This window comes from Corvus moneduloides, chromosome 3 (assembly GCF_009650955.1).
Source record: "Corvus moneduloides isolate bCorMon1 chromosome 3, bCorMon1.pri, whole genome shotgun sequence".
Classification (NCBI taxonomy): Eukaryota; Metazoa; Chordata; class Aves; order Passeriformes; family Corvidae; genus Corvus; species Corvus moneduloides.
In genome coordinates this window covers 114,052,925-114,068,381 of record NC_045478.1, presented here as the reverse complement: position 1 = coordinate 114,068,381, position 15,457 = coordinate 114,052,925, and the positions used below count along the sequence as shown (strand labels likewise).

Below are 15,457 nucleotides of genomic sequence, written 5' to 3'. Positions count from 1 at the left end.
TCTGTGCAAAGGAGCATTAGATACCAGATCTGCATGCCCCCAACTGCTGACAGTGCTCAGAAAAGCTTGTGTGACCATGCAACCAAAATGATGTGTGAATCCAACAAGCTCAGTTCCACATGGATGACATGCATGAGATTTGTAGCCCGGGTTAAGAGATGCATCGTTTGTAGTTAGGAAAAAGGCACCTAAAGACTTATCTAAGACTCATGGGTGCTATCTGGGAAATATCACAACATCTGGTACAAAGGAAGAAAGTCGTTGTCTTATCCCTCAACACCACAACTTATTTTCTAGGTGGTGCTGCAGAGAAGGACCAGGTACATTCTCCGGCCCCTAAATTTAACTGCTGTGTTAATTCTTATCTGCCTTTCAAGGCTGTCACCAATGTGGTAATTGTTGTTGCACCCTTTTTCTGCACCCAGCTCTACATCTGCATGATGGCAGTGCTAAGAGCTTTTGAGCTTCTCCTTCCATCTCACACAGATAGGACAGATCCATACTTCATGCCCCCTCGGAGAGATCAGGGAAAGAATTTCCATTTGGGAAACTCCTCCCTGAGTTACACAACCCTTGATGGAGCAACTGATGCAGCACCCTGGAAGAGATAACAGATAATTAATTACAGTGGAGAAAAGACAGACTCCTCAGACATCTGGGCTTTTCCTTTTTAAAATCAAGGAATGTCAGTAAATAAATAAACATGGAGGAACTGAGGACAGAAAAGGCAAATAATGCCTGCTGATCCCCTGGAGCTAAGGGATTCCCCAATCACCTGCAGAAACACCATCAGAGAGAAAGCACAAACAGGAACTGAAAGCAAAGATGTTTAGCTCAAGAGGAATTAGATGCAAACTACTGGGATTCCAATTTGAAAAGCCTCCCCTGAGAAAGGATACCAAAGGCTAAATCCTCTTTTTTCAATCTGACAACCCAAACTGGGATTCCAATGTGGGAGTATGTCCAGAAAAACACCACTTAGATCACCAGAGGAGCAGCAAAAGCCTCCAACATCCATTTTTTAGCTCTGGACATCACTGTGTTGCTGTGAGCAGCAGGGGATGCATAAGGAGGTGGCATAATGCTTGTTTGCAGAACTTTTATGGTTAACTGACATTACTGCAGAGGTCTCCAGAGAGTCTCTGGTACCACTGGATGGCTAAGCCGTGTAAAGCTGTCTAATGCTGCATCCTGTATGGTACCCAAAAGGGGGCCATATTTCTGACAGAGACTCCAGCAAAGAAGTAATGGACATAAATATATCTAAATGTGTTAAATCTGAGCAAAAAACAGTTGTAACCAATCCTTCTTCAACTGGTATGATTGTCTTACACATTGCATATTTCCTTTAATTTCCACATTCTTTGGGTTTGACACTGGCTAGAAGCCAGGCACTGACAAAAAAAAACCCATTTATTCATTCTCCTCTGCTATAGTTGGCAGAGGAGGGGGAAAGAAAATCAAACCAAAAGGCTCATGGGGTGAGATAAGGATTAGGGGGAAAACATTCTAAGGCAAAACAGGTTCAAAACTTAAACAGTATAAAGAAAATTTATTAACAGAATTAAAAGATGATAATGAGAACTAAAAGAAACCTTTTAGAACACTTTTCCTTCCTAGTCCCTCCCTTTTTCCCACTGACTGCGCAAGGAGACAAAAACATGGGGTTTTGGTCAGTCTTTCACTTCCTAAAAATCTTCCTTCAGTATGCTTAAGGAAAGGAGTTTCTTTCTTCTGCCGTGCCATGGGATCCTTCCCACGGAAGATAGTTCTCTGCAAACTTTTCCAGCGTGGCTTTTTAACTTTAATGAATAGCAGCCCGCCCAACCTGCTGTAACATGAGTCCCTCCCATGAAAAGTGCAGTCTTCCCAAAACTACACATTGTGGGCCATTTTAGTTCATAAGGTTTAGTCTTTTAAGGAGAAGCTGTTCTAGTTTGGAAGCAAAGGCTCTCTTTCTCTATATCTAAAAACAAGGGTCTTCTCTCTCTGTTCAAGTTCCTCACTAGATTACAGCTTTTCAGCATCCACGGGCTCCAGCGTGAGCACTGTTCCTCACGGGCTGCGCGTGAATCTCTGCATCTCCCCCATGCACTTAAGGAATTACAGAGAAACAATTTGTTGTATCATAGTCCTCACCATGGCTTGCAGAAGAATCTCAGCTCCGATGCCTGAAGCACTTCTTCCTCCTCTCTCCTTTCACTGACTTCAATGCCGCCATGTTGGTTCTCCTCATGTCCTTTTCTTTTTCTCTGAAGAAAATTGTTGTCCATAGGTATTATTGTTTTCAAGTTGTATCAACTGAAAAATTCTTACAGAGCTTCGCTGCACTGAAAAGGTTGATCTTGTCTGTGTTCTGTGTCGGGGAATTGTTTACCATGTTTTTGTGGCTGGCCACGTGCTCCCTGTCAGCACTACACAGGCGGCCTCAGCCACGCCGCTCCCGGCCTCGGGAGGGCTTCTGCCTTGGGAGGGCCCTCGCCCCCTCCACCCCCCCGGCCCCGAGAGGGCTTCAGCCGTGTTCTTTCGGCCGCACTGCCCCGGCTGCATGGGCGCTCCCGGCGCTGGTCCCGGCCACATGGTCTCGGCTGCATAGCTGCTTGAGGCATTGGGATAGCTGCTCCAGCAGCACAGCCACGGCCCCGTGCCAGAAGGGGCCTCAGTGGCCGTGCCGGGAAGGGTCCCGGGGGCCCCCTTGCCACCCCTCACCACCCTTCAGAAGGGAGGAAGAAAGAGAAGTTTTCATGATTTTTTCTGTTTCTTAAATATGTCATCACAGAGACGTTATCAACTCTTCTAATTGGGCTACCAACCTGCCTATCATCAGAGCCTTCAGCGATTGGCTCTGTGCAGGACATAATAGAAGCTTCGAGCAGCTTTCTGCTGCCCACTAAAAACTAGACTGTTTTTAAACTAACACATTCATTTTGAGACAAGCTAAATCCCTAAGGGACCATCAAAGCATCTCATTTAAGAAATATCAACATATACAAAGGGGAGCTTTCCTTTCAACCAGAAAGACCAGCTGCAGAAGCTCACAAAGGGGTTTTTCCTGGTTTTTTTATTCTCTCTGTTTAGCTCATCTATCCAGGGAAGTAACAGGATGTGAAGACAAACTGCAGTAGAAGAGGAATGTTGCTAATGATTTCTCTTTCAACTGCTTGCTCAGCTTTACCTTTGCTAGGAAGGATTACCTGTTACTGACAAAAGGTATCATCTTCACTCAGATTAATTGCACTCAAATTAGTTACTGGCATGGACCAAGGCTGGCTAAGTGTAACATTCTTTCAGCATGTTAAATCTAAAAAGTTTTAAGCAGAACTTGCTGTAATAGGACAGCACATTGTTCGTCCAGTTAGATATAGAATTTCTGACTCCATTACTCACATCTAAATAATGCTTTTAATGTGATCTGAACCATGATGCTTGGGTTTTCAAGCCTTTTCTTTCTCATTACATCTTCTCCTTTTATGTCTGCTTTTCCTACTTTCCAACATGGTTTATCACAGCACGTTGCCCCAAGCTTTATTAGGTGACTGGTGGCAGCCCATTTCCCAGCTAAGAGCCCTGCTAAGAGCCCTGCAGGAGCAGTGTTCTGTGCTGCTGAAATTCCATCCCCCTAAAATATGCCACTTTTATGATTATATTTCCCCACAGCTCATGGTGAGTGCCTCACACTCTATAAAACACTGTAACACCACTGACTTCACCCAAGGCCCAGCAGCAGGCGCATGTTGAGGATTGAAGCCAGCCTCAACAGTCCTGTTTAAGATTTTGCTGACACAATGAGGACAACAAACCTCTCCATCTACCAAAGCCTCCAAGAAAATTCATGTATGCTGTGCTGGTGCAGCCATCAGGTGACACAGCCTTATGGAAGATGGCACTGGTGCCACTCCAAAAGGGAGAGGAGCACAATTCTGCCACCAAGATTTCATGACAGTATTGTTGAAATTAGCATTAGCTTCACCACCTGTAAATTTTCACTAGGTTCAGCACCTGCCTCATTAGCTATGAAAGAATATGAGAAGTGGAGATGAGAAACTAAAAGAACATTAAACATTTCACTCTATCCATACCCAAACTCAGCACTCAGCAATGTTTGCAAGTGTTCATTTGCCACCAGCCCAAGGGACTGCCCCGAGTCAAAGTGCTGAAGGAATTACTCCCCCTTCCCAGCAAGGCTTTACCTGGAGATCAGAGGAGCAGAGACAAGGAATCGGGTTTCCTCACCTCTAGCTGCAATCTGCTTTGAGAGGCAAAGCACTCCTGAGCCTGGCCAAAGCTCTTTACAGGCTAAACCAGGTGTCCTGAGCTTAAAAGAAATGCTCATTGATGGGTATATAAAGAGTTTTCTTTTATTAGAACTTAGCTTGATTCTTGATAGGATTTCAAAACCAAGAGTTTGGGATCACAGTAAGCAGAACAACTTTGCATACAGGGAGCTTATAAATGTCAATGATTTCTCACATAGACACAGGGCAAGACACAATGATTATACCAAACAGCTTTCTTTTTTTTCTTTCTTTCTTTTTTCTTTCATCTCTTCTATCTTAATAAACCAATAATGTGAAATGCAAAAAGTCCAGATGGCCCTTGTCAGACACTCTGAGGGGTCCCTGTCTCTGGCTACATCCAGGCCAGCCTTACCATCGGGGGATGACCACAACATGACATTGTGACTGGTCTGCAGAGCCCCAGACTACAAATGCAACCACTGGGCACTCCTGTTCATGGTTCTGAGCAAAACCCAGACATTCACAGTTCCTCTTAGGACCAATCCTGGAGACTGATCAGTCATAATCAAGGCTGTTATCTTTATGCAGGGCTTACTTAGGCAAAGCTCTGTTACATACCTCATGTGCCAAACTGGGGTGTCCCACAACTGGAACCCAGGAGAAGACATCCATGGGCCTGAAGGAAGACAGCAGGATCTGCTTCACAAGCCCCATGATCCCACATGAGCCTCTTCCTTTGAGCTGCCACCACAAGTCCAAATAAACACCAAGCCCCACAATGCCCAATCAATATGTGATCAATTGTGCCCAGCACAATTCAGTTGCTTTGTGCAAACATGTAGCCCCCGTTACCAAAAGTTCTGTCAATATGCTGGCAAGCAGCAAGAAAGTTAAATTAGTTCAGTTCATACATATTTAAGGACCATGACCTGCATTATCAAGCTCAGGCTTCAAATATTTGTAATGGCACAATTAGCCTCAGGCACGTTATCTCACCAGTATTAGCAACGGTATGTATTTATTTACAAATCACACGGGGGGATTTAAATGTTGCTGTCACTGTTGTCAGGGAAACAAACTACTTCTAAATTTTTAATTTTTTAATTTAAAATGTTGTATTCTAAGCAGGGATAGTCATTAAAATTGTATGAGGAAAAAGGGAAAACAAAATCTGGTGTATCTACGTATGGTAGAATTGATGTACACTGTAATTACAGCAGGTTACGGGGGGAAAAAATGTAGCTTTCGTGCAAGTGTATTTATGAATGTTTCTGCACATTACTTATGATTACTGTTGCTTAAGAAGAAAAAATAAGTTATTGTGCATGTGTAAATTCTTGTCAAAAATTATACATTGAAATACATAATTTATCTTGTGTACTGCAATTTTTATGTAAATAATAATATCACCATAAAAATGGTTGCTCAGTAGAGACAGACTTACAATTATATAAATGGTAATTTATGTAGTAATATTTAATAACTAATATTCTAATTTAGTATTTTCACAAAATTGGTGGTACAGGGAACACTGCCTCCTTGAGCAAATATCTTCTAAAGCTCCCAGAGATGGACTATCATATCTGTTGGGAAAATTGCTGCAATGCCTTGTCAAGGAATTTCTGTAGAAGCAAAAACAGGCAAGACTAAGAGGAAAACAACATACTCTGAATAACGTAAGGTAAGACAGCCAGTCTCCAGCCCTACAGACCCTAGAATTACTTGTAATCCGTGTTTCACTGAGCAAGAGACAATACATATAAATCTTTTTTGAGCCTGCTCTTCCAAAAACCTAGATGCCTAAAGATTTACCATCCTTTGCAAATTCAGACTCACTGCCACATTCTCTCCACTTTCCGTCTCCCTGTACTAAATCAATCCAGAGTTTGTTTTTCAAAACTAATGTGTGATCTGTGTAGCCAGAAAATGATGTTGTGTTCCTAGTCCATATCGAGCAGTGAGAGAAAAGTGGCAAATCGCAGTGCAGAGCCGAGAGCAGAGGTGGGCAGCACTTGTCCCAGGGCTGCCTGCACCCTCGGGGTGCTCCTCACCATCTGGCCATGACGCTTCTTTCGATGGCATGCAGGGAAGGAGCATTTGGCAACAGAGTCAGAAGGAAAGCTTGTTTTTCTGCTTTTCCTGACCTTGTTTGTGTTACCTGAGCTAATGGCTAGCAAGGAGGGCTCTCTGGGTTACTCTGCATGGCTGCAGAAATCCTGGCTTTGATTTCTCAAATACGCAAACTATCTGTCAACAGCTCCTGCACTGGGAGCATGGGCAGGAGGATGCCTTGGAGCCTTTCACTGCTCCTATGTCCTGGCCATGGTCCTCTGGAACATTGATGTGCCCTTACCCCAGCCCTGTGCCTGAGCTGGTCTCATGTATACATGGCTGCTAGGGGACATGCCCAGAGCTGGGAGATGTGCAGGAGAGCTTGGCTAAACCCAAGAGCCCTCCTGCAGCCAGCCACTCCAGACCAGTCTGCCCAGTCCACTCCAGGCCCCCTGTGGTGCCACTAGCACCATCCCACTGCAGCTGCACTGAGATTAGAGAACTGGAGGAATATTTTACAATCAGCAGTTGGGTTTGGCCTTTGGCCTGTTAACATGGGATACAATTCTGCTGGTTTCCACTCCCAGGCCCTTTATTATTTTTCCTTTTTACGGCTGTGAATTTGTTTGGTTTCTCTCAAGTCTGTCCCTGAATAAAAGACCTAACAATATCAGTCCTTGGACATTTTTTGTGATGGGATTAGTAAATCACCGTAATCTACAGCATTAGCTGTAGATTTAACTCCTTGGTGTGTCAATAAGTTTCCAGCTTCAGTGACTTCCACTTGATAAGAGTTGGAAAACCCTTGACATTTTGCACCAAGGGGTTAATTTGAAAAGGGACCAGAGTTCAGTTTCAGTTACAAGCTTAGGTTTAATAATAAGGGAATGAAAAATTTAGGTTACCTAGAGACCAACCAGTATAAAAATTGCCCTTGAAGGTGTAATTCTGTGTGAAGGTGTGAAAACGGAGGGTTTACATCATAAAGCTGGAGAAGAGAGAGCAACAACAACAACAAAAAAGAGTACTTCAGCTTCCTTTTCTTTCCCCCACATCTCTGCAATATGTAAGGGAACAGTAAACCAAATTGCACAAGGCAGTGAAAAAGGATCAAAATGACACATGCTTTTAATCAAACAAAACAAATGCAACTGACAAGTGATTTACTTTAAAAAGGGCTTGAACAAAGGAACCAGAGAAATGGAACATCATTGGTAACATGCAGAGAAACCACAGAGCAGCTCCTTCATCAATGACTTGTGGGAAGTGGTAGGAAGTAAGCAGTGAGTCCGTGAGTTTCATCAAGCAGGATAACCTGGGGGAAGGAGTGTTAGACTTGGCTCTTGAGGTGCCCAAGTGGCACCATCACCTTTCTTGGTCCCCTTTTGCCTCTGTCATCCTGCCACCACTAGTTTCTTGCCTTTTGAATGGGTATCTGCCAAGGGAAGAGAAGCATCTACTTGAACGGTGAATACTGGCCAAAGTACAGACAAATCAAAGCCTCACAAAACAAATCCGTTATTGTAAGTTCAATGTATCTTGTCCTGGTTTTGGCTGGGATAGAGTTACTTTGCTTCCTACAGCCTGGTACAGTGCTATGTTTTGGATTTAGGATGAGAAAATGTTGATAACACACCGATTAGCTGATGCTAAGCAGTGTTTACACTAAGGCAAGGACTTTTCTGCTTCTCAAAACCACACCACCATGGAAGAGGCTGGGAGGGTGTAGTGGTTGGTCCAAAATACTCATTACTGTTTATCTGCTGTGAGATAAGAATTAGGAGAAATGCAAAGCAGGCACCAAACTTGAAAGAATATAAACAAGTTTATTAACAGACCTAAAGAAGAAAAAAAAATTATACCACTTCAGAACTCTCCCCCTCCCCCCACCTTCCTCCCTTCTCCCACTGACAATGTAAAAAGACAACCTTAAGATGTTCAGTCTGTTACCACTTCCATAATTGCTGACTTCGGTGGGGAAAACATGCAGACAATCAATGTGATTGATAAAGCAAGCTTTGTTTATTAGCAATACAGAGGCACTTATATAGTATCAGTATATATGCTTGTCAGTTCTTGATTGGTTTAAGCTTACAAAAGCGCATTCTTACTTCTACATAATTGGGTTAGATAAAAGACTACATTTGGCAAGCTTCTATTATTTATGTTTTGACTTGAGAGATCAAAGATCTTCCTCCCTTCTCATGGTCAGTACATTCTTATCAGCACAGGACTGTACCGCCTTAAAACTCCCTTTTGGTTCTCAGGCCTGTTTCTCACACAGGCATTTTCTCATGGAGGCATTTTCTTGTGCAGGCTTTTGCTTGTACAGTTCTTTTTTGATCTGTACCCTTTATCAATAATCCATGTCCCTGATCCTCTAACCATTCTCCAACACATAATAACCTTGTTCAGTCCATTTAGAAAAAGAAGTCTCTTCTTGCTCGTGCTATGAAAACATTATCACAACGAGACAGCCGCCCACTTCCAAATATTGTTCAGTCCATTTAGGAAGAGGAGTCTCTCTGCTCGCATGTGAGTCCTTTCCCCCGACTTGCAGCTTTTCCCGCAACTGCTTTCAAGGGTCCACTCTTGAAGTTTTTTGGGGTACAATTTTAAGGTTGAGCCGTTCAGAAACAAAAACAGAGGCCCTTCTCCTTCCCTGGGAACAAAGGGTCTTCCTCATCTTTAGGACTATCTCTGGGAGCATCCCTAGGAACTGAGGTTTTCTCCTTTCCCATTTGGAGCAAAAGTCCTCATCTGGTCCATCTCTCCCTGTCCAAACTTCTCATGAAATTTCAGCTGCATCAGCATCTGCCTATCTCAGCGCAGGTGCTTTTGCTTACGAGTTGAACACTCCACCCCCCATATCTTCATGAAATTACAACAGGATACTCTGAGACATCATAGCTTCACAACAGAATTTCAGCTTTAAGCTCTTTCTCTCTTTCTCTTCCCTCAGGTTGTCAGCTCTTCAGAGCAATAAAAGGGTGAATCTCACCTCGGCCTTGCAGCTTTGCAGCTGGAATGTTGAATGTTGCTTATCGCAGTGGAGAGGGGGGAGAGCCAAGCCGCTCCGGTTGCCCACGGCAAAGCCGGGGGGGGGGGGGGGGGGGTTGGTGGTGGTGGTGTTGTGTTCCATGGATGGAACAGGTCCATCGACTCCAGGATGGCCGTGGCCCGCTGGCCCCCGCACGGGGCCCGCAGCCACCTGTCCCAGCACCGGAATCGAGAGAGAGAAGATGCCATTTCTCCCATTTGTTGCCTAAGAGATGGTAATGAGGATACTTAAGAGAGACAGAAGTGGCCAAGATGGGAGGAAGGGGTGCAGCTGGCTGCCCTCTCTTAGCTGGGGGGGCTTTCTCTTGGGAAGGGCAGAGATACCATGAGATTTTGGAAGGGGGTGATGGCCTGGGCTCAGCTCCTCTCTAACTCTCGGGACTGGAGGTGAGATGGTGATGCTGTTGCTGTGGGGAGAATTCACTGCCACCGCAGAGTTCCATCCTTTACTGCTACCGTGAGTGAGGCTTTGCTCATAAAAGTAGCAATTGCTTTTGGGACCTTTTCAACACCTGACCTCACTGGGAAGGACCCTCACCATCTACTCAGGTGTCTCAGGGGGAAACCTGGGACTCCGACCCCTTCCCTCCCTCCCTCCCTCCAGAGGGAGGGAGCATCTCCCAGCTGTTTGTGGGAGCCCAGCTAGTGCTGCCCAGCCCTGCTGGTTTTTTTCTGCCACTGCTTCAGGTTTTTTGCTTCACTTTAACCCGACACCCCATGTCCACCTGACCCTTGCAGCTCCTGATACGTCTTCTGAGATTTTGCTACAGTTCGTTTGCCACCCTGGGGCACCTGCCATCTCTGCTGTTCCAGCCTGCTGCTCCGAAGTCCCTGCTATAGTCTATCTCACCATCTGGATTGGCACCAGGACCAGCTGCCCCCCACGCCATGAGTTTGCAAAAGAAGCCCCTTTTCTCTTTCTCCCGCTGGTGCATCCGCCATTACTCATGTGGAGATGCGGCCAAGCTCGCGCCACAGTGCCCCCTGCAGCCGCGGGGGAATCATCACACCTGCCCTGCCTAACCTGGATCCACCGTCGCCCCTGCCGGCTGTGAGCAGAACTGCACCGAAGGGGAAAGGGCCTGAGGCCGAAAGAAGGCTGCTGTTGGGTTCCTGGTTTTGTTTGTTGTTGCTGCTGTTGGGGGTTGTTTGTTTGCCTTGTTATACATATATGTATTAGTAAAGAACTGTTACTCATTTTCCCATATCTTTGCCTGAAAGCCCCTTAATTTCAAAGTTATAATAATTTGGAGGGAAAGGGGTCACATTTTCCATTCCAAGGGAGCCTCCTGCCTTCCTTGGAAGACACCTATCCTTTAAACCAGGACAGATGCTGACCAAGAAATTTCTAGCAGAGAGCTCTGTGCAGCCTTAATAACCACAGCCCAAGCCTTCATGCCTGGATAATAAATCACTTAACCCAAGAGAGTCCTGTTGTCTCTGATTTTCCAGAGTATCATCAAGGCAGTCTCATTTACCAGCCTTATCAAAGGTAATTCAACAGTCTTCATAATGGTATAGTTAAAATTATTCTGTGCCTTTTGTCCTGCAGTATGCAGGATGCCAGATGAATGTTAATAAACAGGCCAAAACTTGCCCTGTAAAATCTCATTATGCTTTTAAAAGCTAGATTACTCCATATGACTTTTAAATTCCACCCTTGATTTAATTCACACAGAATGAAATACATGTTGTCAGTACATCCAGCGGAGTCCCAGTCCCCTAAAACCCTGTTCCACCACTACAAGAGAACAGGGGTAGTGAAATCCCCTTGCATATGAGATGAGCTGTGCTGAGAGATGCTCTCATTTGCTGATAGACTTGACAAATTGGAGCAATTCTGGTTCCATTCAGTAAATAATGTTATGCAAATGTTAAATTACCATAGATTAAGAAGTTTGTGATACATTTGGTTTTTGAACAAGCACTTGGTTTTGTTTTTCTTGTTTGGTTTGGGTTGGTTTCTTTTTAATTTTCTTGCAACTTTTTTTGCATACTTCCCTTCTCTGTTGCCTTTCCTAACAACACCTAGTGCTACTCACACAATAGATACAGCCAGAATCTGGCATGTAATTTAGATGTTAAGAGGTAACTTCACCTGGGCACATAAACCTGAGCACCTGCTTATGAAAGCAGGTGCCAGAATCAATACGCTCAAGCAGCTTGGAAGCTTGTCCAAAGTTCTGATTTCACACACTGCTGAGCAACCTTTCTGTGTTGGAGCACAGAGGGTGTCTGCGGTACCTCCTGGAAGCACTTGCTTCCCAGAACTGGCGTTTTCTTTTATCCACACTGCATTAATGAACACTCCCAAGCTCAGAACAGGACAGATCTGAACACAGGACAGACTGAGATATATAACTAATTGTTCACACTCTCTTATGGTAATCTTTCAGAGGGCTCCACTGCCTCTGCATGGTCCAGCACTATTCTCCTGTTGCTCAGCTACTAAAATAATAAGAATTTGAGGCGTTTATGGATAAAAATGTGCCATGGTTTGTTTTTTCAGCAGTAGACCATTGCCTTATCTCCTGTTGAACTCAGTGAGAAAAACGGGTGATTTCATACATACATCATTAGTTTCCATAGAACAATTCTTGAAGCTCTCATTATCAGTAGGTTCTTTTTGCACCTGTTATCAGCATGCTCCTCTGCACCATGGAAAGGAGTACTTTGCAACCCATACATCTCCTAGGTATTCACATTTGGGAAAAAAAACCAACCATGATGCAGAAGTCCGGAAAACACACTGATTTCCCAGGTAGAACAACAACAACATCATCAACAATTTTCACCTGCTCATTTTTGAGATTCTGACTTTTGTAATTCCCAATACCAAAAATCAAGAACATTGATTTTTGCAGAACACAACTAAAATGTGATTTCAATTGATGATCTTTGATCCATGCCTTTAAGGAAACAGACAAACAGATTACTAGAGGTTATCCTTGTCTCAAGGTAACACTAAAACAGGTTAATATGGACAAAATACACTGGTGGGCAAGGATGGTGACAAGAGGCAGAGTCCCAGAAAGACCTAAACAAGGCAGTAACATTAAGTAGAAGGCTCTCTCCCCTCAAAAACATTGTTTGAAGAAAGGCTCATGTCAGACATTAATTACAATGGAAAAGAATGTAGGAATGATCATGAAAAAAGTACAATAACACCCCAAAAAAGCTGTAGTTGTGCAAGACCTTTGAAGGCTCAGATCTAAAAAGATCAAAAACTGCATGTTGCACTTTGCAACAGAAGATCAGAACAAGTTATCAGAAGATGATAACTACCATTTGTCATATAATAAAGGGTTTGCTTTCTCTTCAGCTCTTCCCAGCACATTCTTATAAACCATTTGTAAAACAAGACTACAGAATGGAAGTAATTGAAAACTTACAAAGAATGTGAACAAGCCACCCAGACAAACTGTTATGAGATGATAGAAAAAGCTATCAAAAGAAACTGAGAAGGACTTTGAAAGAGTCTGTAAACTTTTTTCTTCTATTTCTTTTTCTGAGACTGGTTTCAAAAAACAAACCAACAAAATGCTGCCAGAATTCTGTGTGAGTGAAAAAGCTGTGCTACATGCTCCAATGTCAGCATGACTTTGGAGAAAAGTGTCAGTATTGATAAGAAAACGAAGTAGTAAAGAAGAAAAAAGATACAGGGTTTCCCATGCTGTCACTTGCATTTTGCTTCTAAGCTTGTTACACACTGCAGACATGAGGCTAAAGCTTATGATCCAAAATCTTGCCTCCATTTGTCAAACATTAATGTTCTCCCTAATATGGCATCCCCACACATTCCTTTTAAAACTGTTTTTGAAACTCAATCTCAAAAGAAAAGTATTGTTTGTGATCGGGTATTTTCAGCCAGTTGGATAACCTCTTTTATGGATTTAACTGCACTAGACAGGTGGCATAAGGAAGTTTACCTATTTCCCACAAAATTCATTTTCAGGTCACAGTTCACTTTCCCTACCTGTTTCTTTCTCAAGGTTGCACCAGGGGAATCTAGATTAGATATTAAGAAAGATTTTCTTTGCTGAAAGGGTAGTCTGGCATTGGAACAGGCTGCCTAGGGAAATGGCGGAACCACCAGCCTTTGAAATGTTCAAATAATGCATGGATGTGGCCCTTGGGGACATGGTTTATTGGTGACACAGTAGCACTGGGTTAATGGCTGGACTTGATGACCTTAGAGGCCTTTTCCAACCTTAATTGATTACATTTTATGAAATTTTTGTTCCTAATCAACTTTGTTTTCATTGTACTAGGAAAAAAGCTACATCTACAACCGCATGCTGGTCTGCCACCAATTATAACAAATCTCTTAAAATAATAAAACAACAATTTTAAAAAGTGGCAGAACCCAGTACATTAAAAATTCACTTTACAGCTTTGCCAAGAAAATATATACAGACTTCAAGCCTTTAACTGGACCAGGGCCTGTACAACTGCATAGATCTTAATTGCTCATGACGCCTTTCCTGCAAAGGAACATCTATTTCCCATTATGAGGTTGAAAGCCAAAAAATTGTTGCTCTTTAGCTTATCAAACATTTTTTTTTTTCCAGAATCTAATGAAACACAGAGAAAATAAACCCAGGGGTGGACATAAGAAACTTGCTACATTAAAAATAATTTATTTTTTTCCAATTTTGGGGCTTTTGTGAGCTGGGACCATATAAAATTTCAAGCTTTATCACAGTCTAATACAACCCTATTTCTCATTCCCACCTATACGAGCAAGGAGATTGCCAGGAGCCATTTATCAGCAGGGCTTTGAGGCCTGCTCAATCTTTTACCTATGAGCAGCAGCATATTCAGGGGAAAAGCACTTCTAGTTAAAGGAGCAGAGGGTCAAGACCAACAAGAAGGCTTTGTTCAAAGATTTTTTGCATTTTGATCATATTGTTATGCAGGAAAAAAAGCCAAGCACCACCCCCAGTGTGCTTTTTGGCCTTTTTTTGTGCAATCCTATTGATGAAAAACTGCTGTAGGCTCAGCAAGGATATGAGCCAAGTGGTTTGGTGACTTTTAAGGAGGCATGATTTCAGTTGCATGGGTGTGATGGCCCCATTATAGTAAAGTAATTAAACACACACTTTGCTTGAAATATATATAGGACTGATACTTAAGTTAGGTTTTACTTAAGGACATTTTTCAACTACTGAGGCATTTTGAAAAAAAAACCCACCCTGAAAATAACTTTCAAAATGTTGTTGGAAGTGTCAGTATGTTGAAAATAAAATTCATGGAGAATTTTAGAGCCTGAGAATATCTACAGAGATGTGCAATTGGAACATCTTGAAAATGGCTAGCAATCTCAACATGCATTTCAGCTTCTATTAGCTTCTCCTGAAGTCCTGGGTTTAAAGACTGTAGGTTATAAACAGCCATCGTATTTTTTATGATGCAATTATTCAAAGATGCCTCCTAGCTTAGCATGAGTTTGCCATCATTGATTAAACTGTGGATACCAGTGAAAGATAGATTAGGTGGGAAAAGCTGGTAGCCTGGGGTTGTGGTCCTAATCGCATGCTTACATTCAAAACTCTGTAGCTTTTAACTTGATGACATTTAAATAGAGTGATTAACACACCTTTACTTTGTTACTTGCAATGTACACATTTAACACTGCAGGTCAGATAAACCAGATAAAACATAAATTAACACCTTATCGACAGGTTTACACCACCAGAGCATCTGGTCCTCCCTGAATAAATTTGTACTGTAGACAGGAATCCAGTACAAGTCTTCTTTTAAATTCAAGTGGGAAAACATTAATATTCAAATTTTTCACTTGACTTAACTATAGTTTTTCTTGAACAGGTTCTCCAAATCCAAAGTGACACAAAATACTTACCTCTAGGAGTCCTATTTGCTTTTGCCTTTCCACAACCAGCATTCACCATGTGGTGCGATGGAGATTTGCTTGGCGCACCAGTAGTTCTTCAGGAAAGACAACTGCAGGAAATGGGTTTATCTGTGCAGCAGATAAAGCAGTTTGCCATTTTTTGGCCTGCTAGAAGTGGCACACAGGAAATAATGTTCTACAGTTACGCAAAATCATTTTTCTAAAGACTCTGAGGCATTAATTCTTTATCATA

General features: G+C 42.8%; 1 long non-coding RNA gene across 2 annotated transcripts; it reads left to right on the top strand.

Annotated features, from left to right (window-relative positions):
• The first annotated feature begins 684 nt into the window (after positions 1 to 684).
• On the top strand, positions 685 to 10,518 carry LOC116441579. Of its 2 annotated transcripts, none has more exons than XR_004239157.1 (3): positions 685 to 3,210; positions 5,739 to 5,919; positions 10,089 to 10,518. It is a non-coding gene; the product is annotated as an uncharacterized LOC116441579 (long non-coding RNA). The 2 variants fall into 2 exon arrangements; XR_004239156.1 differs by having other exon boundaries at positions 10,038 to 10,518.
• Positions 10,519 to 15,457: the final 4,939 nt, after the last annotated feature.